This window comes from Arachis hypogaea, chromosome 2 (genome assembly GCF_003086295.3).
Source record: "Arachis hypogaea cultivar Tifrunner chromosome 2, arahy.Tifrunner.gnm2.J5K5, whole genome shotgun sequence".
Lineage (NCBI taxonomy): Eukaryota > Viridiplantae > Streptophyta > Magnoliopsida > Fabales > Fabaceae > Arachis > Arachis hypogaea.
Genome location: NC_092037.1, coordinates 17,046,930 through 17,054,597, shown reverse-complemented (window position 1 = coordinate 17,054,597; position 7,668 = coordinate 17,046,930).

Genomic DNA, 7,668 nt, shown 5'->3' with positions numbered 1-7,668 from the left:
CCGGTCCGAAGTTACTATAGACCGGGCCATCATGATTCATAGCATCATGATTGGAGAGGAAGTAGAAGTTCATGAGGTTATAGCCCAAGAACTTTATAAGGTGGCGGACAAGTCCTCTACCTTGGCAAGGTTAGCCTTTCCTCATCTCATTTGTCACCTCTGTTATTCAGTTGGAATTGACATAGAGGGAGACACCCTCATTGATGAGGACAAGCCCATCACTAAGAAAAGGATAGAGCAAACAAGAGATCCCACTCATCATGAAATCCCTGAGATACCTCAAGGGATGCACTTTCCTCCACAAAACTATTGGGAGCAAATCAACACCTCCCTAGGAGAATTGAGTTCCAACATGGGACAACTAAGGGTGGAGCACCAAGAACATTCCATCCTCCTCCATGAAATTAGAGAAGATCAAAGAATTATGAGAGAGGAACAACAAAGGCAAGGAAGAGACATTGAGGAGCTCAAGCACTCCATAAGATCTTCAAGAGGAAGAACAAGCCGCCATCACTAAGGTGGACCCGTTCTTTAATTTTCTTGTTCTTTATTTTCCTATTTTTCGAATTTTAATGCTTATGTTTATCTATGTTTGTGTCTTATGATCATTAGTGTCTTAGTGTCTATGCCTTAAAGTTATGAATGTCCTAAGAATCCATCACCTTTCTTGAATGAAAAATGTTCTAAATTGAAAAAGAGAAGAATTGCATGAATTTTGAATTTTATAACAGATTAATTATTTTGATGTGGTGGTAATACTTTTGTTTTCTGAATGTATGCTTAAACAGTGCATATGTCTTTTGAATTTGTTGTTCATGATGGTTGGCTCTTGAAAGAATGATGAAAAAGGAGACATGTTACTGAGGATCTGAAAAATCATAAAAATGATTCTTGAAGCAAGAAAAAGCAGTGAAAAAAAAAGAAAAAAACGAAAAAAGGGCGAAAGAAAAAGAAAAAGGAAAAAAACAAAAAAGAAAAAAGAAAAAAAATTTAATAAAGTTGTGATCCAAGGCAAAAAGAGTGTGCTTAAGAACCCTGGACACCTTTAATTGGGGACTCTAGCAAAGCTGAGTCACAATCTGAAAAGGTTCACCCAATTATGTGTCTGTGGCATGTATGTATCCGGTGGTAATACTGGAAGACAGAGTGCTTTGGGCCACGGCCAAGACTCATAAAGTAGCTGTGTTCAAGAATCATCCTACCTAACTAGGAGAATCAATAACACTATCTAGATTCTGAGTTCTTATAGAAGCCAATCATTCTGAATTTCAAAGGATAGAGTGAGATGCCAAAACTGTTCAGTGGCAAAAAGCTAAAAGCCCCACTCATCTAATTAATACTGATCTTCATAGATGTTTTTGGAATTCATTGCATATTCTCTTCTCTTTATCTTATTTGATTTTCAATTGCTTGAGGACAAGCAACAATTTAAGTTTGGTGTTGTGATGAGCGGATAATTTATATGCTTTTTGGCATTGTTTTTAGTATGTTTTTAGTATGTTTTAGTTAGTTTTTAGTATATTTTTATCAGTTTTTAGTTAAAATTCACTTTTCTGGACTTTACTATGAGTTTGTGTGTTTTTCTGTGATTTCAGGTATTTTCTGGCTGAAATTGAGGGACCTGAGCAAAAATCTGATTCAGAGGCTGAAAAGGACTGCAGATGCTGTTGGATTCTGATCTCCCTGCACTCGAAGTAGATTTTCTGGAGCTACAGAAGCCCAATTGGCGCGCTCTCAACTGCGTTGGAAAGTAGACATCCTGGGCTTTCCAGCAATGTATAACAGTCCATACTTTGCCTAAGATTTGATGGCCCAAACCGGCGTTCCAAATCAGCTCAAAACTGCCCGGTGTTAAATGCCGGAACTGGCACAAGAATGGGAGTTAAACGCCCAAACTGGCACAAAAGCTGGCGTTTAACTCCAAGAGAAGTCTCTACACGAAAATGCTTCCATTCTCAGCCCAAGCACACACCAAGTGGGCCCGGAAGTGGATTTTTATGTCATTTACTCATTTCTGTAAATCCTAGGCTACTAGTTCTCTACAAATAGGACCTTTTACTATTGTATTTTCATCTTTGGACATCTAGTTCTTAGATCATATCTTGGTAGCTATCTTTGAGTAGTCTTATGCTATCTTAGATCATTGGGAGGCTGGCCATTCGGCCATGCCTAGACCTTGTTCTTATGTATTTTCAACGGTGGAGTTTCTACACACCATAGATTAAGGTGTGGAGCTCTGCTGTACCTCGAGTATTAATGCAATTACTATTGTTCTTCTATTCAATTCAGCTTGTTCTTGTTCTAAGATATCACTTGTTCCTCAACTTGATGAATGTGATGATCCATGACACTCATCATCATTCTCAACTATGAACGTGTGCCTGACAACCACCTCCGTTCTACCTTAGATTGAGTGGATATCTCTTGGATCCCTTAATTGGAATCTTCGTGGTATAAGCTAGAATTGATGGTGGCATTCAAGAGAATCCGGAAGGTCTAAACCTTGTCTGTGGTATTCTGAGTAGGATTCAATGATTGAATGACTGTGACGAGCTTCAAACTCATGAAGGCTGGGCGTTAGTGACAGACGCAAAAGAATCACTGGATTCTATTCCAACCTGATTGAGAACCGACAGATGATTAGCCGCGCTGTGACAGAGCGCGTTGAATATTTTCACTGAGAGGACGGGACTGTAGCCGCTGACAACGGTGATGCCCAACATACAGCTTGCCACGGAAAGGAGTAAGAAGGATTGGATGAAGACAGTAGGAAAGCAGAGAGACGGAAGGGACAAAGCATCTCCATACGCTTATCTGAAATTCTCACCAATGAATTACATAAGTATCTCTATCTTTATGCTTTATTCATATATCATTCATGACCATTTGAATTTGCCTGACTAAGATTTACAAGGTGACCATAGCTTGTTTCATACCAACAATCTCCGTGGGATCGACCCTTACTCGCGTAAGGTTTATTACTTGGACGACCCAGTGCACTTGCTGGTTAGTTGTGCGAAGTTGTGAAATTATGTTTAGACCATGGTATTGAGCACCAAGTTTTTGGAGCTATTACCGGGGATTGTTTGAGTTGTGAAATGTAGAGATCACAATTTCGTGCACCAATGAGCAAATAGTATTTTTATACATTATTATTGTTGGATTAGAATTTATTTCTAATTACTATATTATCCCTATTTTTAAGTGAAATTACCAATTTACCCCTAACCTAGTGACCCGACCCGGTTTCCCCACAACCCAGCAGCTGTCCAGCATTTCCCCCAAATCACGCAGCACCTTCATCCTCCCTCAGCATAGCAACACACACATGCAAGGAGGGAAATATCAGAGAAGATGATGGGGGAAATCGGAGAGGGAGGGACGGCGTCACAGCAAGGGCTCGTTGCCATCGCCATCGAGTCTCCTGCGATCAGCCTCGCCGTCCGTTCTGTTCTCGGTCAAGTCTGCCCTGTTGCTGATGTCACCGAACCAGGCTAAGAGAGAGAGAGAGAAAGATCAAAATGAGCCATGAGAGGGTGACGAGCGCGAGCCAGGACTGGGAAGGAGAAGCCGCCGCCACTCCCGCCACGAGCTCGCCATCACGGTGAGGACCAAACACCTTTGAGGTTCCTGCCGCCACCTTGAAGCCGCGTCGTTGTCGTTGCCAGGGTTCCCTCCGTCGCCGTCCTTGGCGGCTCATGAACAGAGAGCACACGCGCGGGGTGGAGGAAGGTGCTGTTGTTGCCGCCGTCGTTCGTGCCTCCTCCCGCCGCCAGATCTGCCCACTGAACCCCAGAGCTCCCCATTGCTTTTGCTGTCTAGGGCTGTGCCACCATGCTTGTCTGCCGAAAACCGCCACTGAAGCGGTGTCGTTTGGAGTTACGCGAGTTGCTGCCGCCGGAGCCACCGCTGGAGGTTCTGGTTACTTTTGCCGTCGCCGGAAAATTTTGCCGGTAAGGGTTTTATTTGAGATTTCTATTCTTTTTGAATTCAGAGGTTACTATGGTCACTGCCTGCTGGTTTCAGTCGTCGTGATTGGAATTCGTCACCGCTTCCGCTTGAGGTGGCTGCCGGGCTGCCGTCGAGCCAGTTTGGAGACCACCGCAGTGTCGGTTCAGCCGTTCCTCCTTCGATTCGGTAAGCGTTTCGATTTGAAAGCCCTTTAGTTACTGTTATGTTATCTTACGCTGAGGTTTGTGACGTTAATTACTATACGATTGAGTTTTGGTTGTTGTATGTTGCGATTAGAGTTGTTGAGACTGTTGCGAAAGTGACTTGGAACTGAGGCTTTGGCTGCTGGGATTTTGATTATCGATTTCGGGTTGAGGCAGAAAGGACTCTGTGAGACGTTTGGATTATGGAATTGCGTTTTGAGGTAGGGACGCTTTCCATAAACTATATTTTATATGTCAGAATTATTACATATGGATACTGATGTGAGATAATGTATTTGGTGATTGTATAAGCCTTATGTGATGTTGATTATCCTGGATGAATGTAATTATATATTGAACGGATTATTATTTGGTTTTGATGAACGAATTGTTGTGTGGTTTTGTGAAACATAATGCCTTTAAAATTGATTCTTTAAAGAGTTGAAATATGAGTTTAATCCGTTGAGGATTGGTATAAATTGAGTCAATTATTTTGATGATGTGAAAAATAGAATACTCTTGAAATTCAGCCTGGGTTGCTTTAATTAATTTGGTTTTGATAAATGATTTATTGCTGAACCGATTCTTTTAAACTTTGGAAATGAGTTAAATCGGTTGATATTGAGTTGGTTTTGAAATGGTTTCCTTGAGATATGCCACTGAGACATTTAGCTTGCTTTTGAATTGACTTCTGGTTTTGAGCTGTTGAAAAGGAATGAGGAACGATTTAGTTGGGACCCGAACCGGGTGGCAAAGGTCCAAGTTTTAGGGGAGGTGCTGCCGAAATTTCTATAAAACATGAGTCTTTATTGAAAAGTTGTTTGGGAAAAATGACGAGTTAAAGACTTCTACTCTTTTATTTGAATTATCAAGAAAATGATGATTCATGTTTTTGAAATGAATTATTAAAGAGGAAATTGTGATTTAGTCTTGCTTCTTAAGAAAGGCATTGTATCTCTTTCGGGAGAAAGTTATTTAAATGAAACTTATGTTTTTAAAACTGTTTTAAATGTGACAAGGGCAACGCCTTTGAATTTGACTTGAGGGTTCCAATTAGAGGAGTTTCAATGACTTTGAAAGAACTTGAATGTCTCTTGACATGTTTCATTTTGAAATGTTTTGAGAAAGGTTTTAAGTACTCTTTGAATTCTGAATTATTGCAAGACTAAAACAATTTTGAACAGTTGAAACATTCTAGAATTTATCGTGGAGGTTGAAGTTGGTTTTTGCCTAAGTAGAGGAAACGGATTTGAAAGAAGTGAATGATTACGTAATTCGGTTTGGCTTAGATCCTATTTTATTACTCAAAATGGAAAGCCAAGGTTTTAATAATTTTAAATGAATTTGGCGAACTGAGTTTTATTATTCTCCCCTAAAGACTTGGGACTCTGCCGAGAAGCTTTTGTTATAAAATCCCATTGTTGGATGGGTGGTTGTGAATACTTTAAAATAAATCCTTAACTTGCCATGGTAATGGGAGTTTTGGAAAGAGAATGCCGAGAGTGGCTTTGTTTTAAAAAGGGAACTCAGTTTGAGTAAATTTGGCTTATGAGCCTGAGATGATTTGAGAAATGAGATCTTTAAAGCCAAGGCTGAAAAGAGTTGAAACTTGATTTCAAAGTGAAATGATTTGAGAGAAAGTGATTTATGGCTTAAATGCCGATTTATGAATTTGATGATGTTGGATGGTGGAAGTGCCATTTTGTTATGAGCCGGAATGGCTGTGTATGCTATTGAACTATGGCTGATTGCCAAATGAGTTGCGAGCCGTATGGCTGATTATGAATTATGAATTTAAGCCGAAGGGCTGTATTTATTGATAATTTGGCTGGTTCTGGATTGAACCGTGAGCCGGATGGCTGAGATGGATGGTGATCCATGGTTGAGTACAATTGCATGTATGCAATTGAATGAATTGTGAATTTAAGCCGGATAGCTGAGATGATTGTTGTATGCGAGTATGCTTGTGTTTTCTCTCTGGTTGTAAGGGTGACAGGGCACCGATACCCTCTAATGGCGACAGGGCGCAGATACCCTCTAATGGCGACAGGGCGCAGATACCCTCTAATGATAATAATGCGCAACAGAGAGACTGTGTCCGGGTTAGCTACCGGACACGTCGGGTTCGCTTGGTAACTGACAGATGATATCATTAGCCACTAGGGACAGGCATGTGGTGCGCGAAATTGTGAAAAATACTTTTCACAACTCTCATAATCCCCGGTAATGAACCCCAAAAACTTGGTGTTCAATACCATGGCATAAACACAACTTCGCACAACTAACCAGCAAGTGCACTGGGTCGTCCAAGTAATAAACCTTACGCGAGTAAGGGTCGATCCCACGGAGATTGTTGGTATGAAGCAAGCTATGGTCATCTTGTAAATCTTAGTCAGGCAAACTCAAATAGGCATGGTGATAAACGCATAAAACATGAAGATAAAGATAGAGATACTTATGTAATTCATTGGTAGGAATTTCAGATAAGCGTATGAAGATGCCTTCCCTTCCGTCTCTCTGCTTTCCTACTGTCTTCATCCAATCCTTCTTACTCCTTTCCATGGCAAGCTTAAGCAAGGGTTTCACGTTGTCAGTGGCTACCTCCCATCCTCTCAGTGGAAATGTTCAACGCACCCTGTCACGGCACGGCTATCCATCTGTCGGTTCTCGATCAGGCCGGAATAGAATCCAGTGATTCTTTTGCGTCTGTCACTAACACCCCGCCTTCAGGAGTTTGAAGCACGTCACAGTCATTCAATCATTGAATCCTACTCAGAATACCACAGACAAGGTTAGACCTTCCGGATTCTCTTGAATGCCGCCATCAGTTCTGGCCTATACCACGAAGACTCTGATCTCACGGAATGGCTGGCTCGTTTGTCAGGCGAGCACTCGGTTGTCAGGCGATCAACCATGCATCGCGCAATTAGGAATCCAAGAGATATTCACCCAATCGAAGGTAGAACGGAGGTGGTTGTCAGGCACACGTTCATAGGTGAGAATGATGATGAGTGTCACGGATCATCACATTCATCAAGTTGAAGAACAAGTGATATCTTAGAACAAGAACAAGCGGAATTGAATGGAAGAACAATAGTAATTGCATTAATACTCGAGGTACAGCAGAGCTCCACACCTTAATCTATGGTGTGTAGAAACTCCACCGTTGAAAATACATAAGAACAAGGTCTAGGCATGGCCGTGAGGCCAGCCTCCCAATGATCTAAGAACTAGATGTCCCCAGATGAAAATACAATAGTAAAAGGTCCTACTTATAGAGAACTAGTAGCCTAAGGTTTACAGAGATGAGTAAATGGCATAAAAATCCATTTCCGGGCCCACTTGGTGTGTGCTTGGGCTGAGCATTGAAGCATTTTCGTGTAGAGACTTTACTTGGAGTTAAACGCCAGCTTTTATGCCAGTTTGGGCGTTTAACTCCCATTCTTGTGCCAGTTCCGGCGTTTAACGCTGGAATTTCAGAAGGTGACTTTGAACGCCGACTTGAGCCATCAAA